The sequence below is a fragment of the Zonotrichia albicollis genome, chromosome 26 (genome assembly GCF_047830755.1).
Source record: "Zonotrichia albicollis isolate bZonAlb1 chromosome 26, bZonAlb1.hap1, whole genome shotgun sequence".
Lineage (NCBI taxonomy): Eukaryota > Metazoa > Chordata > Aves > Passeriformes > Passerellidae > Zonotrichia > Zonotrichia albicollis.
The window spans coordinates 398,895-423,123 of record NC_133844.1 but is presented as its reverse complement, the minus strand read 5'-3'; the positions used below and the strand labels follow the sequence as shown (position 1 = coordinate 423,123).

The window sequence follows — 24,229 nt, the reverse complement described above, 5'->3', positions numbered from 1 at the left end:
GGCAGAGGAAAACAAAATGAGAAATGGGAAACCAATTATTTTATTTTATGGACAATACTGAAAAACCAAAACACAGGGGGAAAAAAGAACAAAGCCAAAAGAACTATCAAAGATTATTTATATTTCAAATTATTTATATAACAAATTAATTATATTACTTGGCCTGTCCCTGCTGCAGCCCCGGCACTGCCACCCCCAGGGCTGTGCCCGGCCCCGAGAGCACTCAGGCCCTGCAGCAACACCAGGGCCACCAGGGCAGCGGGGCAGGGCCACGGCAGCAGCACTGGCAACACCAAGTGCTGCTGCTGCTGGGCAGAGCTGCTGGGCCAGCACTGATCTGCCCCCAGCTCTGCACACAGACATTGCTGCTGCAGCTCCAGAGAAGGCAACAAAAGGGCATCTCTGCAGAAAACTTTGCTGGGGGATCCTTTGGTTCCTTTAAAGTCACCGGGAGCACAGCCCCTCATTGACACAGTCTGTGGCCACAGGGAAGGAGGAGAGAAACAAAATGAGAAATTGCACAAACAATGACATTTCTTTGTAGATAATATGAAAAAATAAAACAAGAGATAAAATACTCCACAACCAAACCAACAAGAAGTATCAAGGATGAGTTTTATTAAAAGTCATTTTCAGAAATTGGCCAGCAGTTTAATGTTTCTGAAAACATCCAGTCATCACTGTCCACATTGCAGCCTTGAGCTCCTTGTTCCTCAGGCTGTAGATGAGGGGGTTCAGGACTGGAGGCACCACCGAGTATAGAACTGAAACTGACAGATCCAGGGATGGGGAGGACATGGAGCGGGGATTCAGGTAGGTAAATATGCCAGTACTGACACACAGAAAGACCACAGCCAGGTGAGGGAGGCAGGTGGAAAAGGCTTTGTGCCGTCCCTGCTCAGAGGGGATCCTCAGCACAGCCCTGAAGATCTGCACATAGGAGAAAACAACGAACAAAAAACAGCCAAATGCTAAAGAGATGGAAAACACAACTAGCCCAAATTCCCTGAGATTTGAGTGTGAACAGGTGAGCTTGAGGATCTGGGGGATTTCACAGAAGAACAGGCCTAGGGCATTGCCATGGCACAGGGGTAGGGAAAATGTATTGGCTGTGTGCAGTAGAGCATTGAGAAAGGCACTGGCCCAGGCAGCTGCTGCCATGTGGGCACAAGCTCTGCTGCCCAGGAAGGTCCCATAGTGCAGGGGTTTGCAGATGGACATGTAGCGGTCGTAGCTCATGATGGTCAGGAGGGAAAACTCTGCTGCAATAAAGAAGAGAAAGAAAAAGAGCTGTGCAGCACATCCTGAGTAGGAGATGTCCCTGGTGTCCCAGAGGGAATTGTGCATGGCTTTGGGGACAGTGGTGCAGATGGAGCCCAGGTCAGTGAGGGCCAGGTTGAGCAGGAAGAAGAACATGGGCGTGTGCAGGTGGTGGCCGCAGGCTACGGCGCTGATGATGAGGCCGTTGCCCAGGAGGGCAGCCAGGGAGATGCCCAGCAAGAGGCAGAAGTGCAGGAGCTGCAGCTGCTGCGTGTCTGCCAGTGCCAGCAGGAGGAAATGCCTAATGGAGCTGCTGTTCAACATTTGCTGGGGCTGGGCATGGGGACCTGTTCATGGAGGAATAGATAGTGAAGAGTTAGGGGAGATAGTTGTAATCAAAACCACAGCCATTTCCCATATACCCTGCCCTGGAAAACAGAGACACAAGCTTTGATTTTTGAGTACTGAGGTTTTCTTTATAAGCTCCCCCATATCTCTCCTTGTGTTCTTGGATATCAGAAACCCTCTGCATTTCTACTCCACGCAGGGAGAACAGAGCAAGTTCTGGGAGGCAAAGTGATGAGTGGAAACTAGGGGAGAGGGTCATTCATTCTCACCTGAGTTTCTTTGGGCTTTAAACTTTTCCAGGTGGAGGGTGATTACCTTCCCGTGCTTCCCCTAAAATGTCACCAGGTCCTGCTGAGAGCAGATGGATCCACCACAGCCCAGCTCCACATTTGTAGCCAAGGAGTCACCTTGATCATTTCACAAACCCAGCAGCCTTTTCAGTGTCAGAACACCTCTGCCTTTCCCCACCAATCTTATAACTCAGAGGTGCTCTAGGAGCGGTTTGCATTCTGGATTGAAGCTCCGAAGCTCCCAGCTTGGACAGAAGTCTCAGGGAGACTTCAAAGTGTCCTTATGATGGCATTGGATGAAGGGAGATGCAGCTCCTTCCCTGCCTGCACTGACAGCATTGCCCAGAGCCGGGCACTGGGGACAGCATCACCCTGAGCCAGCTGTGCCCCCTGCCAGGGCCCCCAGTGCCGGGCAGCTGCTCCCAGCCCTGTGCTCTGCAGAGGGAACTGGGCCCGGGGCTGCAGAGCTGCCCCACGGCTCTGCTGCAGCTCTGCCTGCACAGGAGGGGCTGCACGCCTTGGAGTCCCGACCCTGAGGGCAGAGGCTTGGCTGGGGGACAGGAGGGAGGGGGCTTGTTCAAGGGAGGGGCTGCACTGGAGGGGATCCTGTGGGCATCTCTAACCTCTCCCTGCCACAGCATTGCTGGGTTTTGTTTCCTCTCATTCCCTGATCTTCTCTCTGTTTCCTGGAGATTTTCCTCCTGCAGGTGTTTCCCTGTGCCTGATGTCTCCCTGCTAGCACTCACAGACCCCAAATCTCTGTGCACTCTCCTTGGCCTGACAGAACCCTGCCTGTTTGCAGGGCACTGGCTGGGGGCAGGTTCTGTTTGCAGCTTGGAGAAAGGACAGCTCAGACTGAGCCTGATGGGTCCAGCAAAGGTGATGCTGGTGCTGTCTATCGGCAGAAGAGGGGCAGAAAGCTCATTAGGGATCTCCTGTGAACATATTGATCACTAAATTTACCAGGTCAGATATTACAGGCAATTGTCAAAATTTATAATCATCCTTTATTATTTACCTCCCATCCCTGCCATTCTCCAATAGTAGGAAAGTGAATGCAAAGTCTTAAGAAATTTCTTATATTTTATCAAAATCCTTGACATGGAAATATTCTATGACTGATCAGAACCCCTCAGCATGTAAGACCTTCATGAGCATTTCACCTCCCCTGCACCAGAAATTGTACTCACAGAATCTGTAGGCATTGGGATGTTCCAGCTTTAGGAGATCACTCCAGGAGCTGCAGCTGCATTGTCCTGCAGCCAGAGGTTCCTGTGCCAAGGGCTGGCAGTGATTCTGCCCCAGGCACTTCTCAGCACCTTCCCAGCCCTGACTGATTGAAGCTCTCTGTGCCTCTGTGCTGTGCCCGGGGTGGCTGCAGGCAGTGCCCCAGCCCTGCTGGGCTGGCAGAAGAGCTGCTCATCAAGAGAAATGTGCTTTTGAAGCTCTTCTTGGTTACCAGGAGCTGCCTCTGTGCCAGGAGCCCAGCCCAGCTCAGCAGCACAGACACAGCACAAGGACTTTAATGAGCCTCTGGGGCTTTGTGCTCAGGCCCTGAACATCAGTCCCTGAGAGGGAGCTGAAGAAACCTCTCCAGAACTCCAAGTCAGAATCCAACTCCAAAGTTTCTTGGACATTTAATGGGTCCCACTGAGAGACACAACTGAGAAAATGTCCTAAGGCCCCAGGCAGAGCAGAGAACTGGAGGCAGTGATGACAGGAGGGGACAAAGAGAAGCCAAGCCTTGGTGCCCTGGGGCACAGCAGAGTCTGTGCCACCAAGGGCTGGGAGGAGACACCTTGTCCTGAGGCCCTGGGGCCTCCTGGCACAGCCCCAGCCAGGCTGGGCACTGTCAGTCCCTTGTCCTGCCCTCAGCATCCCTCCCCTAGCCCACATCCCAGAGGCCTCAAGGATCTGCTGGAAGGAGTCCCTGGGGAGCCTTGCTTAGGAATGGCCCTGGCGGTTACTTCATGCTCCCAGGGACTGCAGGTTTTTCAAAGGACTTTGGGTTTGGCTTTTGCCTTGGAGTCTCTGAGAGGTTTGTGCAATCATGGCCTTCAATTATCTGCTGTAATTAGTCCCTGGAGAGGCTTTGTCAGTAACAACACTCAGTGGGGCTCATAAATGCTTCAAGGTTCTTCAGTTATTTGAAGGTACTTGGCATTTTGCTTTTGTTTCAGACTTTGTGAGACCTTTGTTCAATCATGGCCCCAATTATCTGCTTTAACGAGTCCCTTGAGAGCTTTGTACTGACACTCAGTGGGGCTCATTAATGCCTTGAGATACTCAAGGATTTTGAGGTACTTTATGGGTTTAAGAATACATTTAGTACTTTTAAGGATTTTCCTGAGTATCTGAGAGGTTTTTTGTGTCATCCTGGCTTCCAATTCTTTTTTCCAAGGTGTCCATGAGGAGCCTGTGTTGGGTATCTTCCCCTTTTCTGTTTTACAACAAAGATGGAACTGAAAGAATTTTAAAAGACTTTCTAAAAGCATCCAAACAAACATGGGACAATTCACAATGCAACAACAATCACTAAGAGAATTAATAGTCTTTTAGCTAGATATCATCCAACCCTTTAGTCCCTTGGATTTGAGGAGTTTATTGACCCAGTCTTTGTTTTCCACTTGAAGCTTCTTGAACCCTTCCTTCAGTACCTGAATGCTCTTGTGGATTGACTCACTGTGGATGGAGAGGTTCATGCAAGACATCCCTCAGAGGCTACACAGCCATGCTCATGTGCCCAGAGTAAAACCTCTATCGCTGTTCTGCAAGGTGGCCTGTCTGATGGTCTCTATGTCTGAGACCAGGCCACTCAATGTGAGGGAGGTAGCATTGGTTTGCTTACTTAACAGGCACCCAAGATGGTCTAGTTGTCCTAAAGATTTAGCTGCAGCCACCCAAGATAGTCCAAGTTGAGGGTGCTAACATCCAATACCTGGATTAAAGCTTGCAAAGCCACCTCTTTGATATCATCCAATACTTCTCTGGGGATACCTACTGCTTGATCATCTGGTCGGCTGTGTTGTCCTTCTCCAGCTAGATGGTTGATTGTCAATTCCACCCTTGCCTCATTATTAGCATAGTCTGCTATTAATTGATTTAGTAAACACTTCCATCCCCCTTCCCACAGGATGTATTCTTTAGGTGAAAACAACATGGTCATAATATATTTTAAATCATAGGGAGTTATGATGTGCTGTAAACATGGCCCTCATTAGGCCATTAAAACAAGGTAAGTCTTTCCTATGGTCTTTAGCGTCCCTACACAGATCTTTGATTTCCCCATAAACCAATGGCTGATACCTGGGATTCTGCCCCCTTCTTTCATAACATACCAGGGCAATGGGGAGTTTCAAGGTTATTTGCCAGTCTCCTTCCTTAACTGGAGGCATGGCCCAGCGTGGAAAGGATGATTTACAGTTGGGGCATGACCCACAGTTTTTGAGGTGGAGTCTGGAGGTTCGTTCAGGGCAAAAGAGAAGGTTGTGGTAGCAGGAAGTGGAGGAGCCAAGACGGAGGGAGGATGCTCAGGCTCCTGAGCCACATTCGGGCTCCTTCCATCTTGACTCTCCAAGGCATGATACTCTAAGATAGCCTGGCCATCACCACCTTGGACCATCGTGGAAGGTCTGAGAAAGGCAGGTTTGAAGGGAGGTTCCGAGTTAGGAGTGACCAACAGATTGAGTTTTCAACACACTTCTGGCTGGGTCTCAAGGATGGTACAGAAGATGGCAAGCATGCGGTGTGCAATGGCGTCCCTTTTTGATCGAAAGGTTGTACAGTTTAACTCCGAATGAGTCCCAAAATTCAGTGGTATGGATTTCATCAGCAGAGGCATCTGGAAAATTTTTAACGATCCACCCCATGATTGATTTAATTCATCCTTTGAAAATATTATGTCATGATCAATGAAAATTAAAGCATCCATATATGCTCCTTTCTACTTTGGACATCTGGCTGCCCATTTTTCTCTGTCCGTGCCTTATGTGGAAGAGCCACCAGAACACCCCAAATCAATTATGGGATGTGGGTGCCCGTTGTAAGAACACAGTGGCAAAAAGGGCAATAAATGTCTTGCATTTCCCCAAACCCACCCTACAGTCCTATACAGGTGAAACCCACCTACAGTCCTATACAGGTGAAACCATTGTTGTCCCTGGCGATCCTGGCCAAGGTCCCTTGAAGCAACAATGAATCCAATGGGCCAAGCACAATCCAAAATCCTGGGGAGCACTGGCTTATCCATCAGCTAATGCCAGCTGATGTGACTGACACAGGGAGCCCTGAATGTCATGGTCCCTGTTCAGGCACCAAATGTCCCAATGAGGGTGGCTGCAACAAACCTCTCTGGTTCCCTGACTTCAGGGCGAGAGTGGCAAAAATGAAAAGGGGCAGGATGAATGGAGTTGTTTAAAAGGAACTTTAATACCAGGGTGAAAAACAATAAACATGGAGAAGTCGAGAACAGTGTGAGGGGCAGGATCCAATGACCTGAGTCAAAGGGGAAGCAACAACATAGACACTTGGGGGTAGAACACTCTCGAACAATAACCATATAGGGGAAACAAGAAACCAATAGGGGAGGAGAACTTGGACAACTTAGCATGACAACACTAAAGGCTTATGGAGGAACTCTCAAGCTCACCCTAAGTTAGACAGATGATTTCCCAGGGCTTGAAACTCATGCCCAATTCTTTTGGGGTAAAATCTGGCTGACTCTGAGTTACAGCTGGGCTATCTCCTACACTGCTGCTTTGCTCTGGCCCCTTGGGAACATGTGGCCCAACAGAGCCTCAATGATGTCCTTGATTCCACAAGGCTCTAGAGGGTCACAATGGTCCCTTGGATCCATGGTGCTCTGCAGTGTCACAATGGCCCCTTCATTTCACAAGGCTCACAAATGTCCCATTGGTCTCCATAGGAATGAAACCACAGAGCCCCATGTTTCAGGAGCTGATGAACAGCAACCACCAGAGGCCAAGGCAAGCCTGACCTGTCTGTCCTGGCAGGTTTGCTTGGAGCAACTTTTGGATATTTGAAATTATGAAAGTGGAGTCCTAATTTCAGACATTTGTGCCTGGAGAAGGATGATTTTTTCTAAGTAAACCAAAGCACAGAGTACTTTCCAATGTTTGGTCAACAGGTGAGTGGTGCCCCTCAGGAGTTAAAGACCAGCCAGACTTGTCTGTCCTGGCAGCTTTTGTCTGGCAGCAATCCTTTGATACACAGAAATTTGGAGGTGGAATCCAAATTTTGGCCATGGATACCTGGAAAAGGTATACAAAGTATACCTTTACAAAGGTATATATATTCCTTTCTATACAAAGGAAAGCCCAGAGCCTTAGTGTTTCAGGGGCAGATGAGAGTGGCCTTCCACATTCCAAGTTCAGGCAGACTGTTCAGGTGACCCCTAGGAGACCAAGGCAGCCACACCTATTTCATGCTCCCGTGCTTCCGCAGGGCCCTGCAGTGTCACAATGGCTCCTTGCTTCCATGAGGCCTTGCAGTTCTACAATGGTTCTCTTGCTTCATAATAGCCCCTTGATTACACAAGTCCTTAAGGATGTTAATAGTGTCCATGGTTCCACAAGGCCCCACAGTGTCATAATGCTCTATTGGTTCCATGAAGCCTTGCTGTGTCCAATGGCCCCTTGGTTCCAGTGAGGCCCTGTAGTGCAACAATGATTCCCTTGGTTCCACAAGTTCCCAAAGTGTCACAATGGCCCCTTCCTTTCTTGAGGCCCTGCAGGATCACAATGGTCTCCATGATTCCATGGGGCCTTGCAATGCCACAATGGTCTCCATGGATCCACGGTGCCTCACAGGATCACAACGGCCCTTTGCCTCCACGAGGCCCTGAAATGCAGCAATGGCCTCTTGGTTCCACAAAGCCCTGCCGCTTCACACTGGCCCCTTGGGACCATGCAGCTCAACAGAGCCACAAAGACGTTCTTGGTTCCACGAGTCCCCACAGTGTCACAGTGGCCCCTTGGATCCATGGTACCCTACAGGGTCACAATGTTCTCCTTGGTTCCACAAGTTCCTACAGTGTAAGAGGATCCACAAGCGCCTGCAGTGTCACCATCGCCCATTGGTCCCACAGTGCTCCACAGTGTCACAATGGTCTCCTTAGGAAGGAGACAAGTGAGCCCCAGTGGTACAGGGGCAGATGAGAGGCAGTCACCAGAGGCCAAGTCTAGCCAGATTTGACATGTATGGGCAGATTTTGTCTGGGAGTGACCCTTGGATAGAGAGAATTTTAGACTCAGAATCCCAATTTTGGCCATGGGCGCCTAGGCAAGAAAGACACTTCTTTCCCATAGGAATAAAAGCACAGAGCCCCAGTGCTTCATGGTCAGATGGGAAGTGGCCCTTGACATGTCAAATTCAGGGGGACCTTTCAGACAGCCCCCAGGAGTCCAAACCAGGCAGACCCATTCCATGTTCCCTTGATTTCATTGGTCCTAACACTGTCACAATGGTCTCCTTGATTCCATGAGGTCTGGCAATGTCACAATGGCTTCTTGGTTTCATGAGCCCCAACAGAGTCACAAGGGTCCATTGGCCCCACGCAGCCCCACTGTGAACCAATGGCTCCTTGTTTCTATTTTAAATCAATCCCAATCAAACCACAGTTTGATCATTGATCCTTACTTCCATAGGGCCCATGATTTGCACAATGGTCTCCTTGATTCCATGATTCCTGGATTCCACAGTCTCACCATCGTTTCCTTGGATCTCCATTGACACAACTGACCCATGGTTCCATGAGTTTCTGTAGTGTCACCATGGTCGCTGTCAGAGGCTGGATGAGATCAATGTCCTGAGACACCTTGGGATGCTTGGAATGCCCATGTGGGGCCAGGGCCTTGGTTTGTGGCAGGACAGGGCGCTGCCCCCAGCCCTGGCCTGGCAGAGCTGTCAATCACACAGCAGGTGGGGATGTTATTCCAGCTCTGATTAGCCCAACTGTTAAACAATCAATCAATCACACACTAGCTGCTGGTGCTACCCTGGCTCTGATTGGACAAGCAACTGGCAGTCACGCCCCAGGGGCGGGCCCATGAAAGCCCAGAGGCTTAAAAGCTGGAGCACAAGGCCAGGCCCTAGTCTGGATCCTGCCTTCTCCTGGGGTTTGGGACAGAATAAAAATCTCGCAGAGTAGAAATTAATTTTGAATTGTGTGAAATGTCTGTAAAGGGTGAAAAGTCTGTAAGGCCTAGGCTAAAGGGAAAACTGTGAAAACTGCAGGACAGAGAGAAGGAGGAGACAGGGGGAGACAGATAAGGAGAAACAGAAGCTGCTCTGGAGGCAGGTCAGCCTTACCCAGAAATTCTTTCTGATAAAAAGAACTAGCAGCAAATGTCACACAAAATCAGTAAAAATGAACATGTATGAACCTATTGTGAAACTGGATGCATATGTATTTGGAAGGGGGGATAAAAAGGGATCTGAAGTTCTCAGAGGTACGCATGCCTTTTTAAGGAGAGCAATCTCCACATGTGCGTCCAGTGCTGTAATAAACATACCAGCTTTACAACTTCACAAAGTTGTGGGGTACTTTTTCTTTTCTCCGCAAAACATTGTGGCACCCCATATGGGACTTCTCTGTCTCCGCAGGGGCAGGGGGTATAGACGGACCTCCAAGGCGCGCCCTAGGATTTTTTTTTACTGGTGGGGCTCCGCTCATCTCAGCTTGCCTCCTACGAGGACAGACAAGGACCTGCTGGTCTGCAGAGGAGAATACAGTATGTAATGAGGAGCCCCCGGGGGAAAAGAGAGCTAGGGAGTAAATCACTCAGAGACGTCTGGGTGCAGCTGGTGGGGCAGCTGGATTAGAGACAGGGGTTCATTGTTCTGATAGGGCAGACCACTGGCGACCCTGGGGGTGGGTCAGGTGAACCCATGAACCCATGTATGTTTGTGTGTGTGTGTGTGTGCTGTCCGGATACTGTATCATTGTATGGTTAATGCATTTTGTGGTTAATGTGTCTGTAATCGTGCGAGTGTATGGTGTATGAAAAAGAGAGCGCAACCAAGTGAGTTCACCCATGGTGTTCGGGGTTGAGTCCTACCCATGTTTGAAGCAGCTGAGTGAGGCCTGAGGCGCTGGCTGCAGTAGGCTGTGGGGGCAGAGAGAGAAGTGCCCTGCGGAGAAGCGGAACATCAGTGACGGTATTTATTGTGTTTAAATGTAGTGATTTGTGTAGATTTAGTACATTTTAACCGTGAGTACGAGCTCAGAGAGTTCCTTTGCCCTGGATGTTTGAAGCTGATCTCTGGAATTTTACTGTGTGCTGTTACTTTGATTGTGTCCAAGGAGAGCTGATGTGGGTAAATGCTGAATTATGGTATGCTGTGTTGTGTTGAGGAAAGTAGGCACTTTGAGAGATATGCCCTTTCCCAGTGATTTTGTGTGGTGATTGTCTTCCACTGCATTGTGGTAATTTGATTCTCGGATTGTATAGTGGTGTTTGTGGAGATTTTAAGATTTTGTTTGCAACAAGAGTAGCATTTTACACAGAAGAGCTATGGTATGGTGATTTATGTTTAATTATGGTAAAGCGAATTAAAGGAATTCCAAGAATTCCCCCGCCCACAGCAATTCAAGCCTTGGCTCTAGTGAATTTGAGATAAAAGGGGGGGGTGCGGTGCGTGTGTCTGTGTCTGTGGGCATATCAGAGTTTCAGCTGTGACAAGCACAGCCTTTTTGCAAGGCAGTAAAACAAGTGTAAGTAGACACAGTGCTTAATTAGATTGTGCAAGAAGAGAATTAGAAAAGACTGATATTTTGTAAAACAGAGTTTAGATAGAAGAGATGAATGAGTTTGTGAGACTTCAGCTGGTACTGTAGTAAGTCTGGACTGGGAACAGCCTGCTGTAGGGATTTAAGTTCTCTGTAATAAACAGAATAGCCTGCCTTTGTGGGCAATTTTGGGGAGCCTTTGGTGCATCAAGAGGCTGGCACGCTGAGTTAGTATTATTGCAGTGCAGAATTTGAGGGAGATGTTGGTATGGCTGTTCTAATAAGAGTCAGGGCACATGCCCCGAGTGTAAATTAAAGTTTTCTGATCAAGTTGATTCAGAACCTAAGATCTTAAATCTCGTGTGTGGGAAATCACATCTGATACCTGCCACCTGGAGCTGTGTGGGAGTGTGGGAGGAAGACTGAGAAACTACTGTAAAGCTTTGTAAAGAGAAGTTAGGGTGGAAGCGAGATAGGGCAAGGAGAAAGAGATTATGAGAATTGACCAGAACAAAGAGGTTCCTAAATTAGCCCCTTTAAGGAGGGGCTCACTGGGAGAAGGCTGCCAGTAGGAGCAGCTCAGAAAATAAAAAGATTTCTAGTACTTCATTGCAGTTAGTACTGTTTTAAAATTAGGAAGATAAATGGGATGGGGTTTTGTATGCTGATATGTCTTTTGGTTTTAAGAAATCACCCAGAATAGCAAAGAGACTGTGAGATCAGACCGCCCTCTGGTCTTGGCCCTTGAAAAGGAAAACAAGACAAAGAGAAAGCAAATCAAATGTGTTGTTCAGCATGCAGCATAAGATAGCAATGTATGAAGTCAAGCAAAGATTATCATGCTGAATTGCAAAGCGATTACAGTTCGCAAAATGAATACATATGATTTGTTAAAGGTTCCTCCCAAGGTAAGGGAGGAAGGATAAAGATGACCTCCCCAAAAGGGAAGAAGACTTAAGGCCCCAAAAGTATACCCATTCGAACCCATCCCCCTTCCTGGCAGTTCAATTTCATCCAGAACTAGGATGTAAGAGACCCCTCTGCAAGAGGCAGTTAGATCAGAAGAAAGAAAAGGGTAGAATTTGAGTCGACACAAGGGCCATATATTCAGTTTCAAATAAAGCTTTAGTACCTGTGGAGAATATTTATGTTGTAGTGTGGGGAACAACTGGCCAGTTTGAGAAGGCATACTTTTGCAAACCTTTAAAGTAACATGTGTACTATATGTACTTAGAATATTTTGTCCAATTCACTCAATTCGCTAAACATTCTCAAATGAGAAGGGTTACTCTGGAGGCAAATGATATAAAGATGTTAGGCTTAACATTAACAGCCATTGAAATTAAGAAAGACATTAGTAAAGAGATATTAGACTATGTAAATAAGTGTTTTCGAGGATATGGGCCTCTGCTGTACCAGGGAAAGTGAAAAATGCCCCCGCATAGTAATCAAGCTTAAGGAAATAACACAACCAGTGAGAATTGAGCAGTATCCTCAAAAGGAAGATAGGGAAGGAATCAGCCCACTAATTGATAGTACTGGATTGAGGGCTGTCAATAAGATAACACAGAATTTATACCCTGTGGTAGCAAATCCATAGACCTTACTAACTTGTTTAACACCTGAGCTAACCTGGTTCACTGTTTTAGGCCTAAGAGATGCCTTCTTTTGCCTCCCTATCCACAAAGCCAGCCAGAACATTTTTGCATTCAAACACAAGCTCACATAGTCCACGTGCCTAAAGGCTTCAAAATTCCCCACTCCAATTGGAGAACAGCTTGCAAAGACCCAGAGTCCCGGGAAGCTCCACAAGAGGAAAGGAGGCTGTTGCAGTACGTGGATGATCTTCTAGTAGCCACTCGGATGAGGGCAGCCTGGACGATAAGCCTTTTGAATTTCCTAGGACTCCAAGGCTGCAGAGTCTCAAAGAAAAAGGCACAGGTAGTGAAACAGAAGGTAATCTACCTGGGGTAAGAAGTGAGTTATGAGCAGCAGACTTTAAGGCAGGGAAGCCCTATGCCAAACCCTGAAACCCCAGACAACAAAGGAACTCCAAACCCTCTTAGGCATGGCAGGGTAGTGCCAGCTGTGGGTTTATAATTATGGACTGCTCATCAGACCCCTCTATGCTCTTATTGCCAATGGAAACAGAGATCTGCAGTGGACAAAAGACACCACATGGGCCTTTCACCAGCTAGAGAGTGCCCTCATGTCAGCTCCAGCTTTGAGACTTCCAGATGTAAGTAAAGCATTCTTTCTATTTTTCCATGCAAGGAATTGCCCTGGGAATATTGACTCAGGACTTGGGACCATATTGAAAAGCAGTTGCTTACTTCTCCAAGAAACTAGATGCAACAGCCAAAGGATGGCCAGGTTGCCTCAGAGCTGTAGCAGCAGTTGTGCTGAATATTCAAGAGGCACCCAAGTTTACCCTGGGACAAAAATGACTGTGCTAGTGTCCCACACAGTGTCCACAGTACTGGAAGTAGACAGTGGCCACTGGCTTTCACCAGAGAGATTCCTGAAATACCAGGCCATCATGGTAGAGCAAGATGATATAGAGATAGTGGTGACTAATATTGTCAACCCAGCTTCTTTTCTCAGTGGAATCAAGGAGAAGCAGTACACCACGATTGCCTAGAGACCATTGAAGCTACCTACTCCAGCCACCCAGACTTAAAGGACACTGCAGGGAGCTGGTTCACTGATGGGAGTAGCTTCATTGCCAGTGGAAAGCGACATGCAAAGTACACAGTGACTACCTGCAGAGAGGTAATAGAGTCGGGACACTTACCAACAGGTACCTCTGCACAGAAGGCTGAGATAAATGCATTGACCCATGCCTTAGAAACAGCAAAAGGCATTCAGAATTGTGCATGCACATGGAGCCATCTGGAAGGAGAGGGGACTGCTAACCTCACAAGGGAAGAAGAGAAAATCCAGCTGCTGGAAGCAGTTCAGCTACCTTAAAAAGCATATTAAGGTGCACCAGAGAGGGATCTTAAAATTGTAGGAAAGAAATGAGCTGGCGTTTGGAGAGGCAAAGAAAGCAGCAAAGGGTGAGGTACAGATTTTCCTTGAAGGTAAGCCATAATACAATAATACTAATCAAATGAGATGTACAACTACAAAGGGTGGGCTACCATTGAAAGAGAGCTAGTAATCCTGATAGTGGAACCCTGGAAAAAGTTAAGGATAGAATCTAAAATGTTAGGCTTTGTGCTTTCCCAGATCAACTGCACCTGCGTAAGCAGTATGATAAATTATATAATTGTTAGATGGGATGATTGTTTAGTAATTAAATGTAATTATTATATAACCATAAGAAGAATAGTGAGAAACTATGTTGGAAATTCAGAGAGGGGCTAAATTTATGTATACAATAGAACAATATAAGTTTAATAATTAACATGAAAGTTATGTAACGATAGAGTATGAAACATGATCATTTTGGATGTATGGTCAGAGTCAGATTTGGGTTGAATATACCCCGATTCCCAGAGCTCTTAATAAAAAGCACCGCATATAATCCCCCGTGATTATGTGTTTTTGAACGCTAACATTTTGGCGACCCGAAGATGGGACCCTTGTGAGTGCTGCTGAGCGAGTTCGCAACTCGATCACGCTCCAGCCTGCACTGAGGGATTCTCGGGGAGCCCACTGGCCGCGACCGCTCATGCTGCTCACAAACATCCCCGGGAGAAAGGTAAGGTGCTTTTTACTTTGGTTTGGATGCTGCCAATAAGACGCAGCGAAAGCTACGCTTGGTTGGGCTAAAGGAATTCCTGTTGGTGTAAGCCTAGGCGCCGTTCCGTAAGCCAATTGCAAAAGCGTTGTGGGGTCGGCATTTGTGGTGTATTTGAAATGGAGAAACTTAAAGGGATTTTGGGCAGTAACACCCCTATCCCGCAAAATTCTCCTTTGGGGTGCTTATTAGCACATTGGAAACAAGGTAACTTTGGGGAAGGATTACGTAAAACTAAGTTGATTGATTATTGTAATTCATGGTGGCCAGAATATGCTTTGGAGAATGGAAAAAAATGGCCAAAATATGGTACTCTGCAATATAACACTATTTCGCAGTTAATGTCGTTTTGTAAACAAGAAGGAAAATGGGATGAAGTCCCATATGTTGATCTGTTTTTCTACTTACGGGGAAAGCCAGAATGGCAGGATGAATGTGGATTATTAATGGTTAAAACATCTGCACAGTGTGGGGTTTGTGAGGAACGTTGTTTAGAACACTTGGCGTTAAGAGAAAGCTTGAGTAGGGAAAATTATACAGATATTGATTTACAAGTAGCTCCAATAGGAACAAGAGAACCTAACCCTATCCCACCTGTTTCATCTGTCCCTATCCCACTACCTGCTCCTCACCCACCTAGTCCTGAACCTGTCTTGTCTAGTACACCTTTCCCTCTTTATCCCCTTCTCCCATCATCACCCGATCCCTCTTCCTCGGAAGATGAACAAAACCTAACTGTGATAGAAAGGGGAAAGAGGTATGCGAGTGAAAAAGATAGCAATGGTAATGAATCAGTGACCCCAATAGCCCATAGAACCCAGGGTCAGGCAAAGCTTGCTGCAGTTGTGCACAGAGATGGCATAAGGAAACAAAAATGGACTGTGATTGCCCCCTTGCGACAAGGTGTCGGCGTGGAAGGGCCAGTATTTGTAAAAGTGCCTTTTTCCCCGGCAGACTTAGTTATTTGGAAACAGTCAGCCGGAACTTGTAGAGAAAATCCTGATAAAGTGGCACACGTAGTAAAAATGGTTATGAAAACTCAAAATCCTGACTGGGATGACATACAAGTAATATTGGATACTCTGATGGATTCTACTGAAAAAGAAATGGTACTTAAGGCAGCCAAAGAGAGGGCAAGAGAAGATATTAGAAATGGGCTGGTAACAGGGAATTTAGATGTGAATTTCCCAATTGAGGATCCAAATTGGGACCCTAATTTATTGTGCGATATGAGGAGATTACGGAAATACCAAGAGTGGATCCAAATAGGAGTTCAGAATGCTGTGCCCAAAACTATAAATTGGTCCAAACTATATGAGGTTCGACAGGAAAAGAAGGAATCTCCCACTGCATTTTTGGAGAGGCTTAAGGAGGTAGCAAGGAAATATACAGACCTCCAAATGGATACAGAGCAAGCAAAGGTTCAGCTCGCTCTCATATTCTTGGGTCAATCACAGGATGACATTTGTAGAAAATTGCAAAAATTAGAAGGGGAAGAATTAAGGAATTTGGATAAGTTACTCGAGGTTTCTTGGAAGGTATATAACAATCAGGAAAAAGAAGCTGGTAAAAGGCAGCAGCAGAATCTTTTGGCAGTAATACAGGGGAGAGGGAACCCAAATTTCAGGGGGCATAACAGAAATGGTCGGGGAAGGAGACCAGTTACCCAGGGGTTAAGCCTGAATCAATGTGCATATTGCAAGGGGGTGGGACATTGGAAGTGAAATTGCCCAAGTCTGAATAACCAGTTTGACCAGGGCAATCAGTTCCAGCAGGCTACCAAGGAGATGGTCCTGGGGGAGTATACCAGTTGACTAGACGTAGAACCGGGAGAACAAGTTAAGGAACCTGTTGTAAATATACAGTTAGGGCATAAAGAGGTCAGATTTCTAATAGATACGGGAGCTACTTTTTCTGTATTGAATGATCTGCAAGGACAAACTGGGGACAAGGAAACAACAATAGTCGGCGCTACAGGCAAAGAGGAAAAACGGCCTTTCCTGCAATCCCTAGATTTGTGTTTTGGAAACAAGGTTATAACACACGAATTTTTATATGTACCTGAGTGTCCAATTCCGCTTTTAGGGAGAGATTTGCTAGCAAAACTTGATGCGGTAATAACCTTTGAAAATGGAGAGCTTATAAAGAAAATACCTGAATCAAAGACGGGACAGATATTAATGATCAAAGAAAAACCTGTTCCCTCTATCCCTAGGGAGGTAGAAGATGCAGTGATTCCCTCTATATGGGAGACAGATATACCAGGGAAATCTAAATTGGCACAACCTGTGCATGTAGAGTTAAAAGAAGGGGAAAGGGCTGTACAAGTCAAACAATATCCCATAAAACCAGAAGCACGGCAAGGAATAGTAAAGATTATTGAGAAATTCTTGAAACACTGAATTTTAGAAGAATGTGAATCAGAATTTAATACACCAATATTTCCAGTAAAGAAGCCAAATGGTGAATATAGATTAGTGCAGGATTTGAGAGCAATAAATAAAATAACAAAGGACATTTATCCAGTGGTAACAAATCCTTATACATTGCTAACATCCGTAAAGGAGATATATAAATGGTTTACTGTAATTGATTTAAAAGATGCCTTTTTCTGCATGCCCCTTGACAAAGAAAGTAGGAAACTGTTTGCCTTTGAGTGGGAAAACCCAGGGAACGGAAGAAAGACAGCTCACCTGGACACGACTCCCACAAGGCTACAAGAACTCGCCGACCCTATTCGGAAATCAACTGGCAAAGGAACTGGAGATTTGGACTGAAAATGGGCAAGTACCAAGAGACCAATACTTATTGTTGCAGTATGTTGATGATATACAAATAGCTACAGAAGAAAGAGCACCTTGTATAAAGGTAACCATTGAGATTTTAAATTCACTGGGAATGGGAGGCTATAAAGTATCCAGAGCAAAGGCACAAATTGCACAACAGACTGTGATTTGCCTGGGATGTGAAATTTCACAAGGGCAACGAAAACTAGGTACTAACTGTATCCAAACTATTTGTGCTATTCCAGAGCCCCAGAATTTACATGAGCTGCGAGTCATCCTCGGGATGGCAGGATGGTGTCGCTTGTGGATCATGGACTATGGACTGATTGCGAACCCCTGTATGAAGCTGAGAAGATGCAGCCATTCATCTGGGGCAAAGCTCAGAAAGAAGCCTTCCTAAAATTAAAGGAAGCACTGACAAGTGCTCCAGCACTGGGGTTACCTGATCTGTCTAAAAATTTTCAGCTGTTTGTACATGAAAGGCTGCGCCTAGCACTAGGAGTCCTGACACATCGTCTGGGAAGATGGAAAAGGCCGGTGGGCTACTTTTCCGAACAACTCGACAACATAACTGCCAGGTGGCCCCCATGTCTGCGGGCAGTCGCAGCTACTGTGATCCTGATACAAGAAGCCAGGAAACTTACTATGGGAAGGCACATAGATGTTTATGTACCACACATGGTAACCACTGTCTTAGAGCAAAAGGGGGGCCATTGGCTATCTCCCAGCAGGATGATGAAATTCCAGGTAGTCCTGACTGAGCAGGATGATGTCACATTAAAAACAACTAACCTTTTGAATCCAGCTTTGTTCCTAGGTACCACAACTGAAGAAGGCCCATTAGAACACGACTGTGTAGAAGTAATAGAGTACACCTATTCAGCAAGAGAAGACCTGAAAGACATCCCACTAGAGCAGCTGGAGTGGGAGCTGTTTACAGATGGGAGCAGCTTCGTGGAAAACGGAACCAGATACACTGGATATGCAGTAACAACAGTCAATACAGTAGTGGAGGCAAAGGCATTACCACCAAATACATCTGCCCAGAAGGCAGAACTGGTTGCTTTAACCAGGGCACTAGAATTAAGTGAAGGGAAAAAGGTAAATATCTGGACTGACTCGAAATATGCTTTTGGAGTGGTGCATGTACAGGGAGCACTGTGGAAAGAAAGAGGACTGTTATCTTCTCGGGGTACGCACATTAAACATCAGGATGCAGTCCTGCAATTGATAAAGGCAGTACAAAAACCTGAACAAGTGGCAATCTTACACTACAAAGCACACCAATCAGGAAACTCCAAAATCTGTGAGGGAAATCGAAAGGCAGACTGGGCAGCCCGACAGGTTGCTCGAGAGGTACAAACAACAATGGCATCGATACCTTTGAAGCTTAATGTATCAAAATTCAATTTGCCTCCAAAACCAAAATATTCAGTAGAAGATGAGAGACTGGCACGTTTGCTAAATGCACAAAAGAATTCAGAAGGATGGTATGTAACCGCACAAGGACAAATAGTGGTACCCCCCTTGATAATGAGAGAAGTTCTGCAAATTAAACATAACAAATGTCACTGGGGAGCAGAGGCATTGGTAAAATTACTAAAGCAGAGTTTAATTTCAGTACGGATGTTAACAATGGCAAAATCAGTAATGTCAAAATGTAATATCTGCTTGAAAAACAACCCGGTGGCCAGGCAACAGGCACAGTTAGGAAGAATTCGGATAGGAATAGAGCCAGGAGACTATTGGCAGGTAGATTTTGTTGAGCTACCAAGAACTCGAGGATACAAATACCTGTTAGTGGGGGTTGACACATTCTCTGGGTGGCCAGAAGCCCTTCCCTGTCGCACGAACCAAGCAAAGGAAACAATTAAGTGGTTACTACAGGAGATTATTCCCAGATTCAAGGTACCCCTAGGGGTATCATCAGATAGGGGACCCCATTTCATAGCTACAGTAGTAAGAGAGGTAAGTAGATTGCTGGGGATAAATTGGGATCTCCACACACCATGGAGACCCCAGTCAAGTGGACAGGTAGAGAGGATGAATCAGACACTAAAAAGGCAAATCAGTAAAATATGCCAAGAAGCCAAATTGCAGTGGCCCCAGGCTTTGCCAATACCACTGTTGAGGATTCGGATAAAGCCTAGGAGTGGGATGTCAGTCTGTCCTTATGAGATATTGTATGGGAAACCATAAGAATCTCCTGAGCCTAACCCTAATGTACATGTCACAGGAAAGCAGGAAGTGTATAATTATGTTCTGTCTCTTGGGAAAACTTTAGCTCGGCTCCGGAGTATCCTCGTGTAGAATGGACCACTGACTCTCGAGAACCCAGTCCATAACATACATCCAGGAGACGAGGTGTACATCAAGAACTGGAACGAGGAACCGCTGAAAGAAAAGTGGAGTGGACCCCATCAGGTACTACTGACCACCTTTACAGCAGTCAAAGTAGCCGGCGTGGAACCCTGGATCCACTATACCCGAGTGAAGAAAATCCATCCTGGATCACAGACTGTGTAAACTCTGGAATGAACAAAGGCTGCAGATAAGACGTGTTTAATTGCTTTCAGAATGCTATCAGTAATTGTGCTAACGTTATGGTTATTAATATCTTTGGGTTGTGGAACGCAAAATGATCAACTAACCACTCTTCATTCTAGAATGAAGAGTGAGGTACAAACAGAAACACAGGTGATAAAGGTTTCTAAGCAGTTCGGGCTGAGAATGTAATGATTGGATTAGTCAAAGATTTTGGCAAAATGCAAAACACCAGCCGCATAACTGCCTGTCTGCCAATACCAAAGGCAGCAGGAGACCCAGTAAATTGGGGAATCATAACATCAAAACTACCTGAAATACAAAAGAACAAAACAATTACATGTAAACTGGTACCCGAATCGAGGCAAGTTACAGAAACAACTCTGGTATGGGAATGTAAGGCCAAGGATAGGAAAGATCAGATAGAACCTTGGGACAGTGCGTGGTCTGTGAGTATTCTTCAAAGATTCCAATATATGGCAAACACCCCTTGGTGTATTAAGTGGAAAGGCCCCGAGAATGAAACAGATCCAGCAATAACAAACACTGACACTAGTAGCAGAACGAGGGCAGACAAAGTAAGTTGGTGGGCATGTAATAAAACTTACGACTGCACTTCAGATGATGTAGAGATAAAACAGATGCCACCCCTGGCAATAGCCCTACAAATTGGTTGTGCTTGCAGAGGGATCAAACATAAACAAGGCAGAGTGAATTATAGAGTAATTATAGGGTGTTCCAGGATTACAATCCGAGGTCCAGGACAATTTTTATGGGCAGCAAGTGATGGTACCTGGACAACACATCTGCCTGTAGACGGGAAAGTAAATGAGATTACTTTAGGCCTCCCAACCTTATGTCCAATTTGGAAAAAGTCCCCATTTAATGGAAAACATGAACTTCTGCAGATAAGAGCAAGATGAGAAGTTCTAGACAATGAAAATCCAGATGACACTTGGCAAGAACCCTCTAGTGGAGTGAAATTTGGACAGGCCCTAGAGTCATTGCTTGGTCCTATAGCAAACTATAAGAGCAGAGAGATGCTGTACAAACTTACAGGTCAGGTAGGTAGACTGGCAAGAGTCACCCGGGAAGGATTTAAAGAATTAAATATACAACTACAAGCCACCACAAAAATGACTTTACAAAATCGATTAGCGCTAGATATGTTACTCCTGAAAGAGCATGGAGTATGTGGATTTTTAAAGGGAAAAGTTGATCATTCCTGCGTTCGTATCCCAAATGTAACTGCAGATGTAGAATATGACATCAATCAGTTGTAACAAATAGATCATGAAGCACAAGAAGAGCAAAAGGATTTGGCTACAAGCTGGTTAGGAAAAATCTTTAAAGGATTAGGGTGGAATGTGAGTTCATGGATTAAATCTATCATTGAGAGTGTGATAATCTTACTAATTGTATTCTTAGCAATTTGGTTAGTTTACAGCATCTTAAAGGGAGAGATACAGAAGAAAACATCCTGGAACCAGAGGATAATAAAGGCACTAACATGAGATCCATGCCCACCTTCTTCTGGTTCTCCAGTTCGTAACAGCATCCACGACAACGTTTACATCAACCCTGGATTTGAAGAACCAAGTACGAGCTGAGGAAAAAAGGACTGTATCAAGTGAAAACATTTACACCTATAGTGAAGTGAAAATGCTTTCAAAGGGGGGAGAATGATAGTGGGACCCTGGAAAAAGTTAAAGATAGAATCTAAAATGTTAGGCTTTGTGCTTTCCCAGAAAAACTGCACCTGCGTAAGCATTATGATAAATTATGTAATTGTTAGATGTGATGATTGTTTAGTAATTAAATGTAATTATTATATAACCATAAGAAGAATAGTGAGAAACTCTGTTGGAAATTCAGAGAGGGGCGAAATTTATGTATACAATAGAACAATATAAATTTAATAATTAACATGAAAGTTATGTAACAATAGAGTATAAAACATGATCATTTCGGATGTATGGTTGGAGTCAGATTTGGGTTGAATATACCCCGATTCCCAGAGCTCTTAATAAAAAGCACCGCATATAATCCCCCGTGATTATGTGTTTTTGAACGGTAACATGTGGGGCCTGAAGGAACTCCAGATGGAGGACAAGATGAAGGGCAGTCATGGCTCAGCCTCACACAGAGGTGAGGGGGGAGCTGGGCCAATCTCTGCTGGGAGGAAGGGTCTGGTGGCAGCCCAGAGAGGCTGTGCACATTGCCAGGGAACAGCTGTGCCTGCATGTGCCCCTGCAATGAGCTGTGCTGCTGCCAGTGCCCCTGGAGCTGTGGGGCTGCTGAGCTGTGGGGCAGGCAGAGGAGCAGGAGGGTGCATGTGCAGCTGAGCCATTCCTGGGGAGCACAGGGCTCTGGGCTCCCTGCTGTCCCAGGGCAGCCCAGAGGCCAGGCTGTGCCTGTGCCAGCTCTGGGCAAGTGGCTCAGGGTTTGCCCCGGCCTGCCTCAGTGTCTGCCAGCAGGAGCATGTTTCCCTGTGCAGCTGTTTAGACATTTCCAGGAAATGTGTCCCAGGAATTATGGAGCTTCAGATGCTTTAGGTTTGCATGGTGGCCTCTGTTAAACTTTGCCTCTCTGTTAAACATTGTGTCTCCATTTTGCAGATCTGGCTGGTTACAGTCTTACTGAGAAGTTTCCTCCAGACTCTTCCCATGTTCCCTCACCGACAAAGTCCTCACCTCCCGTCCAGAAGAGCTCTCTTTCCTCCAAGCTCAGGAAGAAGCTGCCACCTGTATGGAGAGTGTTGAAGAATAGGATTGATGCATTAGGCTTGATAGTTACAGCTGTACATATGTTCTGATCTTTAGATGTGGTTTTTGAATTATTGTGTTTTGATTGTATCTTTAAAATTTGATGACATATTTTTAATTGGATAGATTTTATTTTGATGGTGAAAAAAAGTAAATTAAAAAAATAAAATTTAAATAAACCAAGAGGAGAATATGAGACCAGGACCTGCTAGCCTAGAGATTATGGGAGTGCAGCTCATCCAGTGTGCCAGTGTCTCACCACATCCTTTCCTCATCGGGCTTCTCCTCTTCCTCTTTGGCCATGTTTGCTTTGTGTCATCCGTGCTGCTCTTTGTTACTTGGCATTACAACTGAGTCACCTGTTGACCTGTTTGGGGGACAATGGATCCAAAAGATCCTGTCTAGTCAAAGGTTTTCTACCTAGGTGTGTTCTGTGCTCACCAAAGGCCTGAGCAAAGAAACCAAGAGAGGTGTGCCCAAATCCCAAAGCTCTGCTCCTTTGCAATCTCCCACAGATCTGGCTCACAGGTGTCTTCAATCACAATTCCATAGGTAAGAAGAGTTCATGTATTTCACTGGGAAATGATGCACTGCTTTGGCAAAGTCACCTGTATGTATATTTACCCAGGACAGCAGTGCAGCTGTGTTGTTTGCACCTTGTTTGCAGAAGGATGAGTGCCCTGGGAGGCCAATAACAAGTGACAAGGGTTCCTCCAATCTGCACTGCAGCCTGGGTGCCATTCATCCCAGAGCTAGGGGATCATTTGTTCCCATGGACCAGTGCTTGCCAGGGGAATGAATTCCTGCACAGCTGGAAGAAGCAATTCTGGATTCAACCCCAGCTGTTCGTGGGCTGCATGATCATTGACAATGATGCCCTTCCAGAAATTATTCTGCAGTTTCCTTTCATAGTCATTTGAAGCTTTTAAACTTCACATTTCAATTTGCTTTGCCCTAGGGAAAATCACTTCTGGGCTCAGTACAAACTGTCGCCTTTTGGCAGCCAAGTCCTCATGGTTGCCAGCTTCTGATGTTACAGAATGTCACCTGGCAGCATGAGTTTGCTCTGGACTTAGCTCTGGCTCTAGTCCTGGCCTAGTAAAACAGTTGGTAGCTCTACACCTTCCTTTCTCTTCCTCCCTCTTTTTCCTTATCTCGCCCTTTTCCCCCCAGTTCCTCCTCAATGCATTTTGCTGTGGTTATTCAATAAAGGTACATTTGTTTTGGTTATAGCAGCAACTCCCTGTACCGTGTCGGTGTTTTTTGCACTCTGAGATCAACCCACAAACCACCACAAAACCCGTTCGTAAGGATGGATCGTGACACTTGTATACATACTACAGAAACCTTCTCTCAAACCTTAAAAATTCTCTACAAATTCATTTCCAACATTACTGGGTCTGGCACCACCCAGGTCTGGTGTTTGCTGCCACCACCAGTGCCCAGATCTGGAAATTCCCTTGTTCTGGCAGAGCCAAGTCCAGCATTTTTCTGGTAAAGAAAGCCAAAATCTGGCAATTTCTGCTGCCGGCACCGGCAATGCCAAGATCTGGTGTTTGCTGCCACTGCCCGTACCCCAGCCTGGACATTTCTTATTCCAACACAGCCCAAGTCCAGCAATTCTTTGGAAAAAGAAGACAAAAGGCAGCAATTTCCTGGTGTCAAGACTGTCACCACCCAGACCTAGTGTTTGATGGCACCGCCCATGCCCAGATCTGGACATTTCCCTGTGCCACCACAGC

The 24,229-nt window shown here is 45.9% G+C and overlaps 1 pseudogene; it reads right to left on the bottom strand.

The window, feature by feature from the left end:
* Positions 1-651: 651 nt before the first annotated feature.
* Positions 652-1,671, bottom strand: LOC141731835 (olfactory receptor 14A16-like; annotated as a pseudogene).
* Between the last annotated feature and the right edge of the window lie 22,558 nt (positions 1,672-24,229).